Below are 16,759 nucleotides of genomic sequence, written 5' to 3' on the forward strand. Positions count from 1 at the left end.
TTAGAGAGGTTGGGATCTATGTACTCTGATAACCAATCCAACTGCTTTTCTTGATGGGATTAGACTAGGGTGTGTACTGAGCTTGTCTGAATAGGATTGTCATGCTCTTCAATAACAAGAGACCCAGCACAGACACAAAGCAAGATATGGAAAGTCCTATCAGGATTGTGGGACATCTACAGGCTCTGAGTTTAGGGATGCCTAGAGGTCTGGGGGAGAAAGCTGATCTCAGAATCACACAAATCAGAAGCCTAGATGCATCTAGTGCAGACACAGCATCTACTGAGAGAACAGTGGATCATAAACCAAAACCCTGCAAGAACCACAGAGAGGAATGCAAAGAAAAAGGAAGGAAGGAAGGAAGGAAGGAAGGAAGGAAGGAAGGAAGGAAGGAAGGAAGAAAAGAAGGAAGGTAGGAAGGAAGGAAGAAAGGAAGGAACGGAGGGAGGGAGGGAGGGATGGAAGAAGGGAGGGAGGGAAGGAAGGAGGGAGGGGTGTGGGAGGGAGGAAGGAAAAGAAGGAGGAAGGAGGAGGGAGAGAGGAAGGAAGGGAAGGAGAGGAGGAAGGGAGGTACCTGTGACCACTGAGATGCCTATCTGAACAAAAACACATTCATCTGAAATTAAAGCCAGATTTCCAAAAGTTTTGCTGTAAATGAAAGTGAGAAAGTAAAGGAAAATGTATTTCCAGATAGAAGAGGCTATATCTAAATATCTAAATATAAAATATGTAAATATTGGAGCCTATCTAAATCTGCCTCTCCTTTGAAATGGTAAAATTGTGGAATGTACTGAAGTTTACCTAGGTTTGAGGTGACCCCTACCTATCATTTTTTTTCCTTTGGTCATGTGGCTTGAACCTTGGGCCTAGGCACTGTCCCTGTGCTCTTCAGCTCAAGTCCAGAGCCCTCCCACTTGAGCCACAGTACCACTTCAAGTTTCCTAGTGGTTAAGTGGATGGAGTCTCATGGACTTTCCTGCCTGCACTGGTTTGAAGTGTAATCCTCAGATCTCAGCCTCTTCAGTAGCTAAGATTATATTTGGGAAACACCTGTGCCCAGGTAGTCCTAACCATCTTTTTTTGCTTCTTCTTTTTTGTGTTGGTCGTGGGGCTTTTCCTCTGGGCCTGAACACTGTCCCTGAGCTCTTCAACTCAAGGAGAGAGCTCTACCACTTGAGCCACAGGACCACTCCCCGATTTCTAGTGGTTTATTGGAGATAAGAGTCTCAAGGACTTTCCTGCCTGGACTGGCTTTGAAGCCTGATCCTCAGATCACTGCCTGCTGAGTAGATAGGATTACAGGTGTGAGCCACTGGCACCTGGCAGTCCTAACTATCCTTTACCCACCAAATACTATTGTCAAAAGTTCAGGGAGAGCTAAACTCACATGAACATGTATAAAAGCTACAAGGAGGAACCATCACTTTAAGTCTTTTACTTCCTTTTCCTGCATTTGAGAAGATAAGAGGTTCTCTGTTTCCCATGTCTCCCTCTTTTAACTTATTATACTAGGATAAGTGTTTCTTAAAACTTTGCAAAAACAACACCATACTGTCATGAAGTGTAGCCAGACACTAGTGACTCATGCCTATATTCCTAGCTACTCAGGAGGTTGACATCTGAGGATTAAGGTTCAAAGCCAGTCCAGGCAGGAAACTCCATGAGACTCTTATCTCCAATACATGACTCAAAAAAGCCAGAGTGGCACTGTAGCTCAAGTGGTACAGCCCTCGACTTGAGCAAAAGAAGCAAAGGGACAGAACCCAAGCCCAGACATCAAGCCCCATGACCACAAAGAGAAAGAAAGAAAGAAATGTAGCCTGAAGAACAAAAATGTGAGCATGTAGCTAGAAGGGAGTAGAGAGAAGAAGAGTTTCAGAAAGGAGGAAGTCTAACTGCAACCAAGACTATGACAGAAGCAAGAAATAAACCTGTAAACCAGGCATAGTAGCAATACTTGCAATCCCAGCACTCAAACAGCAAGAAGCTCATGAGTTTGAGGGTAGTCTGGACTACACAATGAATTGTAGGCCTGCCTAGTTACATATAAAATAAAACCCTGTCTCAAAAAAATAAAAAGTGAAAGCAAAAAACATTCAATGGAAGTCATTTTCATTTTATATTTCACTTTATTACTTGTTCATAATTAATAACAAAATGAGTGTATATTAAAGTACAAAGAAAGCCAAAAAAAAACCCCACAGTACAGTATTAGTGATGTGCTTCAGAGATCTCATCCATATTCTTAGACAAACCTCTCACTAATGAATCATCATGTATGGGAAGTAGCAAAAAAAGGCCTGACAGGAAATTGGAAGTAGCCAGTGGGGTACTTCCAGATAAAGGAGCTCTTAGCAACATTAAAAAAATTCAAGTTTCCATTTTCAAAGTCTAGGAACACACCAATCCTGCCCACAGGCCTCTCCATATAATGAGACAAAAATGGGGACGAGGTAAAGAGATGCGAATCATTACTCCCCTTCACACACAAAAGGAGAAATACATCCTCAGAGTCAGTTATGGTGGAGTTCTTACGTACCCCAGAATTCCTACAGACTCCTAATGCCCAGTCCCAAGAGTCATCTACACTCAACTCCCAGTAATGTTTCCCAGAGCTGAACACATTTACTCCCCATGCAGTCAAATTGCTGGATCCATCAGAATTCAAAAATATATCATCGTTGTCTTGGCCATTTATGAGTTTTCTCACATAGTCAAACAGCACCACATCAGGATTCTGTGTCTCCTGGTTGAAGGAAATCTCCACTCTGTACTGGTTGAGTTCTTCTATCAGTCCAGACATGGGAAGACCACTGAGCTTTGGATTCATAGGTTGGGGCACAAAGACCAACAATGACTCACACCTTCGTAGTTTGTATTTCAAATCCTTGAGCAGTTCCACATCTGGATTTTGGTATGTTTTCATCAGCTCCTGATACATCTTTCTGAGTTGTTTGTTCTTATTCAGCATTTGTGTTTTTCTTCTTTCAAGTTGCTGTAAAGTTGTGCTTTCTTCAACTGAAAGTATGTCTGAATGCTTTTTTGCCTCTTCCTGCAATTCTGGAAGCAGCATCTCGTAAGTATTGTTGATCAGCTTGCGATATGTATATGCATAGCAAATCCAATCGGTGACTAAAAAAAGCTGTTGATTCATGTTTCTCTTGTTTTCTTGTATCTTGTCCCATAAAGATCTCATTTGCTTTAACATCAGCTCCTGTTGCTGCTCCGCAGCCCCTTCAATGGAACAATGTCTATGGTTCCTGTGCCCCGGAGATTGGGAGCAGAGCTTACAGACCAACTCCTTTTCCACTTCGCAGAACATCTGCTTGGTCTCCTTGTGTATCTCACACTGGTGTTCTTCAGAGCTCAGGCACTGCCGGAGGCTAGCTTTTCTAGCAATGGACACCAGATGCTTCAGAATGATGTTGGTTTTGAGGTCTCTTTGCTGCGATGGACCCCTGCAGACAGGGCACATGTCTGGAATCTCGGCTTCTTCCCAGGCAAAGCAGATACATGGTCGACAGAAAGTGTGTCCACAGTCGATGGTGACTGGGTCTATGAGGATACCCAAGCAGATGACACAGGTCAGTTCCTCCTGGAAGGCCTTGGAGATGTCCGAGTCCATCTTTCCAATGAATGCAAGTTTAGAGAGCTGATTCTCCACTCTGATGCTCACCAACCGTAGCCAGCTTCTAAACTCCGGCAGTTCTGTTGAAGTGGGAAGCTAGTCTGGATAGTCTGTGTGCCTCAGTGGTTTGGCTCCATTTATAGCTAGAGAGGGTGGGACCTCAGTACTCTGACAACCAATCAAAATGCTTTTCCTTGATGGGATTAGACAAGGGTATGTTCTTGAGGTTTACTTTTAGTGGTCTATTTAGTCATCAATAAGTTAAAAGTTAAAGTGAAGCCACTGTGCCTTTATGTTTATTTTCAGTAAAATGCTTGTAACAATACCGTCTTATAATGGTATTGGCTATAATTTTTGGCACCACTTCTCAAAATTTGAAATTTTCTTCCCTCTTAGTTTACTCAGTGTTTTAGTTTTAACAATTACATAATTTCAATATATTTTTACGTTCTGTGAGTTCAAAATATTTTTTTCTCAAAATTAAAATTCATTTGTAAGTTTCCTCACATTAAATCATTTTGACAATCTTTTCAAAGCCGGTCATACTGAAAAAGTTATATTAGATCAGGAAAGTTTTGACATGTTTTATAGCTTACAAAATAATTAACAAATATATGTTTGAGGATAATGTCTATTGTAGCCAGAAGCTGGTGACTTACTCCTGTAATACAAGCTGTGAAGGCAGCAGCCATGAAGAGAATTATGTCATTTCAAGCAGAAAGATCCTCTGGACTCCATCTTTAAATAACCATCAAAAAGTTAAGATATAAAAACTCCTTGTATTGATTTAAGCCATGTTATACTTGAAGATTCTTTCCACTTCTTCTATTCATCAGGTCTCATGATTGAATCAATTAGCCTCTGCCATCAGTGGGATTTTTCTTTACATCCGCTCCGTGTTTTACACAGTACTAACAAACACTGCATTTTTGTTTTCCTAAGTAAAGAAACTTATAACTATATGTAGTTCTAAACTAAGGCGAAAGTCATCTGCCAGTCCTAGTGCTTGAACTTAGGGCATAAGCATTGTCTCTGAGCCTCTTTGGGCTCAAGATTAGTGTTCTTGAGCCATAGTGCCAGTCCCTGATTTTTCTAAGTAGTTTATTGTAGATAAGAGTCTCACAGCCGGGCGCTGGTGGCTCACGCCTGTAATCCTAGCTACTCAGGAGGCTGAGATCTGAGGATCACGGTTCAAAGCCAGCCCGGGCAGGAGAGACCGTGAGACTCCTATCTCCAATAAACCACCAGAAAACCGGAAGTGGTGCTGTAGCTCTAGTGGTAGAGCTCTCGCCTTGAGCTGAAGAGCTGAGGGACAGCGCCCAGGCCCAGAGTTCAAGCCCCACGGCCGACAAAAAAAAAAAAAAAGAGTCTCACAGACTTTCTTGCCCGGGTTGGCGTTGAAATGTTATCGTCAGATCTCAGCCTTCTGAACAACTAGGATTACAGGCAGGAGCCACAGTTCTTGGCTCATATAGGGAAATTTTTTTAGGCAAAATTGCAACTTTTCACCCCCATAGTATGTCTTGCATTAGTTTACCAGTCTTTTTAAAAATACAGTCTCATATTTTTGCTTAGGGATGGCCACATACTCCAATTTTCCAAAATTTCACAACTGTATAGTAATTGGGTTTATAGGCATGTATCTTATGACAGGCATCCAAACTAGATTTATTTTCTGATTACCAGGTTTAAACTAAGTTCTCGGAATTTATTCAACATGCTTGTGTTAGCTTAGGGCTCTACCATATATGTCACACCTACAGCCTGCTTTTACATGGTTTAAATTCTGTTGAGGTAGGATGTTTCCTCAATAGCCAAAGTAATTTCTTTTAAAGAAAAACAAGAAAAAGAAAGGAAGGTAGGAGAGATAGAAGGAGGGGAGAGAGAGAAAAGAAAGAAGAACTGGGGAGTAGAGAAGAGAAAAAGAAAAGGGGAGGAGAGGGAAAAGAAAAGAAACTTTGTGTTTCAACTTGTATCTATTTTTGAATAGTTTAGTCTATGGTGACCACTAGCAATCATCTTCTGATAAAAAAAAAATGTACAGAAGAATAAAAGACTAAAAGTAAAAGCTTGGGCTATGGGGGGGGCGCGGGAAGGGGGAGTGATAGGGGGAATTTCTCCACTCTCCTCCTATCTGACAGGCAAGTAGAAAGAGGATCACCACAACAGAAAAGAACCAGTACACAGGTGCAGTATTACGTGTGGGTATGTTTCACCAAATCTTTTTTCCACCACCATTTTAGCATAATGGCTAATTACTCTTTGGTACAAAAGTGAACAGTTCACCCCAATGACACCAATGAGAATAGTCCCAACTCCACAGGTTAGCAAGAAGTCTCATGTACATCTCATTATATTTATAGTTTCATGCCTACAAGTCTCCTCCTAAAGTGTCACTTTATTAGATAAAAATTCCAAGGTTTGGAAATGTCCTTGTGTTTGTTAGATAACTCAAGTTATGCACATCTCCACATATTGGTAAGCAGAGTCTTTAAACTCTATCCATAAAAGTGCCCCAAACTGGTGGAGGATTGCTTAGTCAGGCTGCCTGCACTCAGTTTCCTTTGGGGCTGTGTACTATTGCTTTATGATCACTCCTGCTTAAATAAAATCTAGAATTTACTTGAAGTAAGTTACTCTATTCAAGACTCTTTTGTTTGCCTACTAGTAAATTCTTTCTTCAAAGAGATGGAAAGCATTTGCCATTTATCTCCTTTGACACTTCAACCTGGCCTACATAAATGGTCCCCAAAGTTTTGTTCCCTTAAATCCAGAGACTGTTGTTGGATAAAGGTGGAAAGGTAACATCAATCACCTTATTGTAACTGATTTGCCAAATTCTTTCTAAAGAAATTGGCATAGGTGAGTGGGTGGGTGGGTGGAGAAGGAAGAAGAAATCTGGGAACCCCAAGGACAGAGTTGGATATTGATAACTTCCTTGTAAGTAGATTCCACCACAGATTTTCTTCCAGCATTGCTCTGATGGTATTCCTCTGCCATAATTTTACTCGTCCCAAATAGCCTTTAAGCTTTTGTGGTATGTGTGATACTTGTATAGAGAGAAAAGGAAGGCCTGAAAAGAGAAAGACCTTAAGAGTGCCCAGTTACAGTGACTGGGAGTATTATCTGCCTGTGAGTTATCTGCTCGCAGATCACAACCTACCCAAGACTATCATTCATCCAAGACTATCATTCATTTGAATAACTAAGGTATGAGTAATTCTATAGGGAAGCATACATTCAATGATTACTTGTAAGTGACTCTCACTGGCAAGGCACAATGGGTTAGATATTTGAGTTCTAAGCAACAAACAGTAAGATCCAGGCTCTCATATGCATGATCTTCTGCACGAAAGGGAACAATGAAAAATTTCAACTACTTATAATACACAGGAGCATATTCCAGGACACATGAGCTGAGCATGTCACTCAAGTGGTAGAGAACCTGAATAGCAAGCACTAGGCCCCTGAGTTCAAATCCTAGTTGAAAGGTTTAGCAAATGTACATTAGGGTGGGAGGGAAAGCTTTATTATATTGGAAGCTGGTCTTCAGGGATTTAGAAAGGGTGAAGTAGAAGAAAGAACTGTAGCATAAAGTAAATGTTGAAATAAGGGAGAGTTAGGGAATTCCAATTCCTCAGGTTGGGCTTCATCCCAGAGAAGATGAGAGCAGAATCTTGGTGGAGACTGGAAACCCTATGAATTCCAGGACAAATACTTGGAACATGATCCCACAGGAGAATGACCTCCGGAAGGGTGGAGCAGAGCAGGGAATGATCAAAGAGGTTTGACATTATTTCAATAAAACAAAACATCCTCTGTTTATTCAAGGTAAATCAAAGGAAAGGACTCTGAGAACCTCATGCTCTGAACTGTATTATTTTAATCACTTTTGAAATTATACACAGAAGCTTACTATGTTGTACTAACATAAAAATGACATAAAATCTTGATAAAAAAATTGATAAAATTTTTCCAAAAATGGTTACACTGACTATAAGCTTTTCTTCTGCGTATCAACATTTAAACTTCCCACCTGACTTTGTGGTCACCAGTAGGTATGAGGTGGTTATTAAAAATCTCTAAACATGTTATACCATTGTCACCATTTTTTCTCAGCAGTTACTTCATTTACCAGTAGCAACTGCAAAAACCTCATTGTAGAAAATAACTTCTTCCAAGATTGGTTTTTCTACCCATATTAAAACCTACCATGGGCCAGGAGCCAGTAGCTCACATCTGTAATCTTAACTACTTGGGTAGCTGAGACCGAAAGAATTGAATTCAAAGCCAACCTGATTAGAAAAGTCCAACAAACTCCATCTGCAAAATACCCAACACAAAGCCAGGCTGATGGTATGACTCAAGTGGTAGAATATCAGCAAAGTAAGCAAAATCAAGCAAAAGTGAAGCCTCAAAATCAAGCAAAAGTGAAGCCTTGAGTTCAAACCACTGTACACAGAAGGAAAACAAAAACCTTATGTGGGAAGACGTATAGGCATAATCAAATAGAAGATGAATTGAAGAATATAACTTAAAAAAATGTGTCATCCTTCAAAATGTATCCATTCAGTTACAGCATCTCATTGTCCAAAAATAAACTAGCAATTATGCACCTAAATAATCTCAATATTGTAATAATACATATGTAGAAGGAAACTTCTGCTCACAACTCTTCTGACACAAAAATGTGTGGATTTTTCCTATCAGCATTTCTCCACTTCTATGAGGACATCATATAAGAGTACTAGAATCTATTTCACATTTTGACACTAACTGCCCATGTTAGCACAGGCCGGACAGGTTAAGGGTCAGTTGGGCACCCTCCCCCCACCCCAAACACACTTTTCAGATAGCAGTCATAAGCTCTAGGTTCTCAAGTGCTTCTGAGTTGGCCACACATGGAAGATTCCTGAAAGCTTCTGCTCAGGGTCAATTAATTTTTTAGTAATAACACACAGAATTCAATGAAACATATTGTTTTTGTATGTTTGTTTGTGCCCATACTGGAGCTTGAAATCTGAAGCAGGGTGCTATGCTTAGCTTTTTCACTCAAAGCTAGCACTCTACCCCTTGAGCCACAGCTCCATTTCCAGGATTTAGGGGGTTAACTGGAGATAAGAGTCCCATAAACTTTCTAGCCAGAGATATTCTTCCAACCAAATCCTCAGATCTTCAATTCCAGAGTAGCTAGGATTACAGATCTGAGCCATTTAGAAATGCATCAACATTCTACTTCCTTTCACAGGCTTACTACAAAGGATTTGTGTAAAGGAAACCCAGTCTAGGTGAAGAGGTGTGGCAGACAGGGTGGGGCAGGGTGGGACACTGGTACAAAACTTTCTTTTCTAGGTGCCTGTCATTCTTCCAACAACTACACTGGGGCTTTTCTAAACCTAAATTTCGAGTTTTTCTGTATCCATGACTATTAAAGTGCTAGCTAGCCAGGCACCTCACGCTGGTAATCCCACCTACTCAGGAGGCTGAGATCTGAGGATCACAGTTCAAAGCCAGCCTGGGCTGGAAAGTCAATGAGACTCTTATTTCTAATTAACCACCAGAAAACCAGAAGGGTTGTGGCTCAAGTGGTAGAACACTCATCTTGAGCTGAAGAGCTGAAGGACAGCACCCGGGCCCAGAGTTCAATCCCCATTACCAACAACAAAAACAACAAAAACCCAGCCATTAGTGGCTAGTAATCTCCAGCTCTCCACTTCCTTCCATAGGCCAACTCTCATCAGACCAGAGGGGCTTCAAGCAATTAGTTTCCATCCCAGAAAACCACCATAATCTAGAGTCTCATTAGTGTATAAAATGATACTATCACTCCAGAAATCCCAAGGTTCCTGTTTAAGGAACAGAGATGAACCTATATTTTATTATATCACAATATGTCACAATGAAGTTTTAGTTAAAAGACACTCAAAATTCCCATTAACATATTGTTCCCTTTGATTTTAGTGAATTGGTCTAACAGAAGCAATGACTGCACTAACTAAATGAGAATCCATGTTTTGGAGTACAAACACAAAATCTAATGCTGAAGGAACCAACACAAAATGCTCCACGTAGAAACTGGAAACAGAAGGAGGCTGAGATATGAGGATCGCGAGATCTGAGGATCGCGGTTCAAAGCCAGCCTTTTCACCGTGAAACTCTTATCTCCAATAAACCACTGGAAAACCGGAAGTGGCGCTGTAGCTCAAGTGGTAGAGCACTAGCCTTGAGCTGAATCGCTGAGGGACAGTGCTCAGGCCCAGAGTTCAAGTCCCATGACCGAAAAAAAAAACAAAAAAAAAAGACTTGAAAGCAATATCTAAACTTAGATGTGAGCTTCAACTTCATGTTAAAATTTAGAATATAATAGTAGTGGAATAAAGAGTTGGTAGAATTGGGTGCTAGTGGCTTATGCCTGTAATCCTACCTACTCAGGAGGCTGAGATATGAGGATTGAGATTCAAAGACAGTTGGAGCAGGAAAGTTCCTATGAGACTCTTGAGTTAAACACTCAAAAACCAGAAGTGGTACTGTGGTAGAGCACTAGCTTTGAGCAAAAGAGCTCAGGGACAGAACCCAGGTCCTGAGTTCAAGCCCCACAACTGACCAAAAAAAAAAAAAAGAAAGAAAGAAAGAAAGAAATTGGAAACAGAAGGAAGACACAAAATTGACCAAGAGATTTGTACTAGTAACCTGACTTATGTCATTGTAAACTTTTTGTAAAACTACAAGTTTTAATGACAGCTACAATTTCAGTAACACTTTAAACAAAATAGAAAACAAAGATAATATACCCAACCAAAGAAGCAGAAAAAGCCTTTAAGCAAAAGCTGGTCACCAGTGGCATACACCTTGAATGCTAACTAGTGAGGCAGTTGAGATCTGAAGACCACTGTTTGAAACCAGCCCTGGCAGACAAATCCAAGAGAGTCTTACTTCTTTTCTTTTTTTTTTTTTTTTTTGGGGGGGGGGGGGCTGGTTATTTGCCAGTCCTGAAGCTTGAACTCAGGGCCTGGGCACTGTCCCTGAGCTTCTTTTGCTCAAGGATAGTACTCTACCACTTGAGGCAGCTTTTTTTTTGTTTTTTACTTCCAGCTTTTTCTGTGTATGTGGTACTGAGAAATCGAACCCAAGGCTTCATGCATGTAAGGTAAGCACTCTTCCACTAAGCCACCTTCCCAGCCTGAGATTCTTATTTCTAAGTAGCTATCAAAAAGCCCAGAAATGGAGGTGTGACTCAAGTAGTAGGGTACTAGTCTTGAGCAAGAGTCCTGACTATCAGTATCAGTATAATCAATCAATTAATAAAATAAATCATATTCATGTCAGAGCACAAATTAGAATTGTAGACCAACTGACCACAATCACTGCCTTAACAGCCCTGAGCACTCAAACCATCAGCAGCTCTGCTTTCCTCTTCATTGATTTGGAAATCAATCCCTGGTTATATATTATAGGAAGTGGTCTATTCTAAATTTGTTAGAGATGTCCCGGCTTGCAACCATGATGGCCCTAGTCTTTGTCACTGGGACTAGAATCTGGTCACTGGTCTCTCATACATTTTTGTTATTCATCATGTCAACAATTATAAAACAAGAAAGTTTTACACGTTTCTTATGGTGACAAACCACTTACAGTTTTTCTTCTTACCTCAAAGGTAGTAAGACATAAAGGAATTATCCAAATATTTTGATAAGCAATTAAAACCTACAACTATATACTTTTCTTTAGTTTCATTCAGTCCTTCCTTATCTCCCCAAATAGCAATCATGAACACAGTTGTGAAGAGTCCCAACTCTGATAACCAGTAATTTTTCCTCTCATAGTTCAGACAGAAAATGTACACCACTGACAAAATAGGACAAAGTAAAAGGCAGGCCATGTGACACAGTTTTAGGCAAGTGTTTTCTAAGTGACAAGAATGAAGTGTTACAATTTTTAAGCAGTAATCCTGAGCTTTCCTCATAAGAGACCTCGTGGAAAGTATTCATTCATGCACATACAGAATGGTACTAAAAGTTTCTTCATTTTCCACAGAAAAAGAAACTTCTGAAAACAACCTGGTTGTACTTGCTTTTGCATTCACTGACATAAAAAATAACAAATTTTCTCTTTTCTTTTCCGGGGTATTTATTTTTTATTTTTGAAAATATGGTTTCACTATGTAGCCTCAAATTCACAATCCTCCTTCCTCAGATTCCTGAGGTTCCAGTATTTTAGTCATGTACCAAACCCATGAAGTGGCGGATATTATTGAAACTATGATCTTTTGTTGTAATCAGAAGGTCACTGTAAATAACTTTGTTATGGAAATATTATCTTTAATGCAAATGATATTATCTCCAACTACTTAAGCCTATGTTAATCCCTGTCTTCTGTGACCACAATAGTTACAGCCAATATCCTGTTTCGAAACACATCACATTGGTTTGTCTCTACTTGTTTCATCTGTATAATCATATGTAGGACAGAGATCCATTCTGAGAAAGCCTTCATTAGGAGATCCATTGTGGAGATACCATAGAGTGTACTTACTTATACAAACTAAGATGGCGAAGGATTGGGATTGGGGGGGAGGGGGGAGGCTGGGAAGGGATGTGAAGGGTAAACAAAGGAAGAGGCTGCAATGCTTGGTAAGAAATGTACGCATTATCCTGCCCATGTAATTGTAACTCCTCTGTACAGTATGTTCACAAATAAAATAAAATTAAATTTAAAAAAAAAACAAACTAAGATGGCTTCCACCTCACTAGGTAATATAATGCTACACAACCAACTTATTGTCTATGGTGCATTGTAGACCAAGATGACTTAAGGTGGCACATGACATACCTTGTTAAAATAATCATCTCGAAAGATGATAACTATTCTTTACCTAACCCTAATTACTATATGATGATACACAAGGCAACATAAACTTCATTTGAGAAACCAATGTAAACCAGGAGCTGGTGTAATTTAGATTACATGCTTGTAACTTTACTCAGGATGCTGAAATCCAAGGATCACAGCTGGGCAGAAAAGTCTCTTACCTCCAAATAACAGGGAAAATCCAGCAGTGAAGCTGGGAATCAGTGGCTCACACCTTTAATCCTAGCTATTCAGGAGACTGACATCTGAGGCAGGAAATCCAGTGATACTCATAGCTCCAATTAACTACCAGAAGTAGAGCTATGGCTCAAGTGGTATAGTGCTAGTCTTGAGCACAAAAGCTCAAGAATAGAGCCCAGACCCTAAGTTTAAACCCATGATCAGCACACACACACACACACACACACACACACACACACACACACACAATCCAGCACTGGAGGTGTGGCTCAAGTTGTAGAGCACCAACACACACACACACACACACACACAATCCAGCACTGGAGGTGTGGCTCAAGTTGTAGAGCACCAGCCTGAAGTGAAAAGGCAAGAAAGAGCTCAAGGCCCAAATTTAAATTCTATCACAACACAAACAAACAAACAAGAAAACAAAAACCAGTGTAACACACACATGATTTCCAGGGCTTTCTGAAGAGTTTCTGTACTTAGGTCAGTCCTGTGAATCCAGATATTGACAACAAAAATGAAGTTTGGGGAAACTCTAAATGAAAACATCACCAAATTCCAAAAATAAATCAAAGGAATTAAATAATAATCTGGAAATTGTTTCCTTTATTCTAATTATTGTAACTGCCACTAATCCTCCTCCATCCCATCACCTCCTCTTTCTGCCCAGCACACACACTACCAAATTAAATGGTGAAAAAGAAAAGGATAATTCATTCATTCATTCACAACATTGTAAGAGATAAATTATATCAATGTGCACTTTGCCCAAATTTTCCCTTTAAAGTATTAAAAGAAAGGATGAGAAGGGAGAACATGAGTGTATTAAAGATTATTGCCTACCAGTGACAGTTACATACTAGCAACTTTTGTCCTATATTATTATTATGCATACTTTATGCATGAAGCAATCAAAGCTTAATTAATTTAAATATTAGAGCCAAAGTCTAAGTTTCTTTTTTAGACTCAGGCAATTTGTTCCACAGTTTAGTAATTCATTTAGAAAACATTTAGAATCCAGCCATGGTAGCATTCATCTATAATCCCAACACTTAGAAGGCTGAAACAGGCAAGTGTCCTGTTCCAGGCCAACTTGAGCTACATAATCAGACTTTCTGAAAGGGGGTGACAGGAGGAGAGATAAGATATGCAGGAGAGGGAGGGTGGAAGGGAAGAGTGTTCATTTTAAAACAGACACTACTAAATAGTGTTAAGTAGACCAAGAAGCTCTCTTCCACAAACCTTACATTCCTGAGATGGAAGACAGAAAACAAATAACCAGACAGACTGTAACAGTTTGCCCATGATGTACAATGATAATCAAATCTCTTTAATTATAAGATTAAATAGTTGCAAAAACTAAACAGGGGTGTAAGACTCATTGAAAACTGGTAACACTGTGTCCCTCATTGATTAATTACTAAAGTAAGCAACTAAATCTTTTATCAAACCAGAGAGAGGGAAAAGGAAAAACTCCTATGCTACTTAGAATTTCTTTGTAATGTAATCTGAAGGCTCAGCTCCAACCACCCAGATTCTCAACTCTCCCAAACCATTATTCACTAAGGTACAACTGTTACTTTGCGAAGTTGGACTGTTCAAATGAAGGGAGTGTGCTGACTTGACATCATGCTTCTTTCATGAGAAACGCAAGTTTCAACATCCACTCGGTAAGGTTTCCACACACTGCTCGTAGTACCCACTGGGCAATGGTCTCTGGCTCTCACATGATGCCCTCATGAGCGGTGGGTTTCACCCACAAGAGTGGTCAGTGAAAGTCCCAGTGTGACCATAACCAGCCATGACCCACCTCCCACATTCCAGAAAGTCACTCCACATCCCTTCAACTCGGAAGTAGACAAAACCCTGCTTTAAGCTGTTAAGACCGTGCTTAACCAACTTCCTTCCCTCACCTATTTGCATACATGGACTAGATTAGCGTTTGGCTGTTACTATGGCTTCCTGTGTGGTTTGCCGTGTGTGATGTGTAGTTGGTGTTGCCCCAGTCTCCGATCCTTTGGGAAACTCAGTGTCTGTAAGTTCCTTTGGGACTGGTGGGGAGGGCGGCTACAGGAGGGAACACGGCACAAGGTGGGAGATGTCCACAGACACGGCTGCTAAGAATGGCACCTTCCTGCCAAAGCACTCTGCAAATCTATCCTAGCTGGAGAGCCGAGGTCGTCTTAAACCTCCCAGCGTACTTCGTCGCACCCCTCCGAGTTTCTCCGAGAAGCCTCCGTCCCCTTCCAGAATGGCTCCCACCCCAGCCTGGCGCGCGAGCGAAGATCCTTCACCTCCCACGAGCCACATGCACAAGCTAAAAGTTTGCACCCAGTTTCACTGGCGTCCACTTTTCGAAGTCTTCATCAAATGGATTTTGCTCTACTTCCCACCGAACTGTAATGCTCAACCCTAAACACGAACTAGTCCATCTTCGGCTGAAGACGGGGCGGGATGGGGGACCAAAAAACCCAACCACCTCCGAATCTCGGCCCATTTTCCCGCCACCACCTCGGCAAGACCCTAGCCCCACCGATCGCGGGGTTCAGGAAAGGACCACTCTCCCCAGCCCCCCCCAGAACCCCAAGGGCGGAGAAGCGGGGGTGGGGTGGGGGGTACCCAGCAAGCACACACCTCAGCTCAATCCTCACGCGCGAGTGGACGGCGGCAGGAGCCCCAGGTTCCTCCAGCCAGGGCGCAGTGGCCTCCCCTCCCCGGAATCAGAGACTCGGCCTGGGGCTGGCGGCGAGGCGAGCCGGGTTGTCACTCGGGTCAGGCGGGGCCAGAGTAACCCGACACGCCCGGCGCGGCGCGCCCGCCCCCCGGGCGACTTCCTCCTCCCCCTCGAGTCCCTCCTCCCTCTTCCCCCCCACCTTCTCGTCCCCTCTCCCGGGGCCAGACCTGCAGGCCCGGCTGCCGCGTCCCGCCGGGAGATCTGGGGCCTGGCCAGGCTCCACCGGCCTGGAACAAGCACGCGGATGTGGAGACTGGAATTGGGGCACAGGGGTGGGGTTTGGGAGATGCTGAAAATGGGGGGGGGGGATATTACAACGGTGCGGCGGAAGGGCGAGCCAGGCGACACAGGGACCCGGCGACACAGGTCCCGCCTCGTAGGGCCGCGCCAAGGCCTGCGTCCCAAGGCTGCTGTTCCGGTTTTGCGCCCCGGACTCCAGACCCCCGCCCCGCCCGCCCGCCTTGCCAGTTGGCCAGCAGATGGGAAAGCCCGGGCTGAGCTAGGCCAGGGAAGCCGGGGTGGAGGAGGCCGATTTGCTGCGCCCTCTCCCTGCGGGCTGCCCACGCCATCTGCCCAGGAGACCGTGGGGACTCTCTTCCACCTGCGTGCCGGTGACACGGGCTTACCTGGTTTTCGTCGCCCCGCCGCAGATCTGGCTTTTGCTACTCTCACCTCCCGGTAGGCCGGCGTCCCTAGGCCTAGAAACGCTTCTAGGAGGAGGATGAAGCCCCCCAGGGACCAGGCCTGCGGAACCCAAAGCCTTCACCCGGGCTCCTCACCCCACCCCACTCCCGCGCGCTCCCAGGGCGCGCCAGGCCTCCTGACCCCCGACTTGAATGTCAGCACGGGGACCCGCAGAGAAGACCAAGCTCAGTCACCAGGGGTTGGGATGCTGAGCATGGACTCCTAGGGCCCAGCCTCCTACAGGTGGGGGGGGGGGGAGGGAGAAAGCCCCAACAGCTTAACTGCAGGCTTTACCCCCAAACCGACCCTGCCCACTGAGCATGCCCAGCTCACTACAGGGGCAAGGCGAGCCCCCCCCGGGGGGGCGGGGGGGCAAGAAAGGCACAGGTGGGATTCTAATGGGACCCACAACCTTAAGACTTTTTTTTCTTGGTAATAACTAGTACTACCAAAGTCTAGGGAAATATATAGGAAATGGTCCCAACGAAGTTCAGAATAAGAGAGCCAAAAGAGTTGGAAGGAAAATAAAAGTAATTTGAAATCGCTCCTTATTAAGTCGTTTAGAATGTTCTTAAGCATTACAGAATTCCCACAGTTGACCCATAGGAATGTGTTCATGAACTCTCAAATGGTAATTTATAAGGCCTAAGTATAGGCTA

General features: G+C 42.8%; 1 protein-coding gene and 1 pseudogene across 2 annotated transcripts in view; both read right to left on the reverse strand.

Moving 5' to 3' along the window:
- Gpd2 (glycerol-3-phosphate dehydrogenase 2) overlaps positions 1–16,285 on the reverse strand; it is a 161,120-nt gene extending 144,835 nt beyond the window's left edge. Inside the window, exon 1 of one of the 2 annotated variants that reach the window (XM_070022938.1) lies at positions 16,043–16,285. The gene's annotated coding sequence lies outside the window, so the exon portion shown is untranslated. Of the gene's footprint in view, positions 1–15,316; positions 15,444–16,042 lie in introns of those variants that run through there. The other variant, XM_070022929.1, reaches the window with a different exon arrangement.
- On the reverse strand, positions 2,273–3,625 carry LOC138834667 (tripartite motif-containing protein 43 pseudogene; annotated as a pseudogene).
- Positions 16,286–16,759: the final 474 nt, after the last annotated feature.

Source organism: Dipodomys merriami, unplaced genomic scaffold (assembly GCF_024711535.1).
Source record: "Dipodomys merriami isolate MVZ:Mamm:240054 unplaced genomic scaffold, mDipMer1.0.p SCAF_1, whole genome shotgun sequence".
In the NCBI taxonomy this organism is placed as follows: Eukaryota; Metazoa; Chordata; class Mammalia; order Rodentia; family Heteromyidae; genus Dipodomys; species Dipodomys merriami.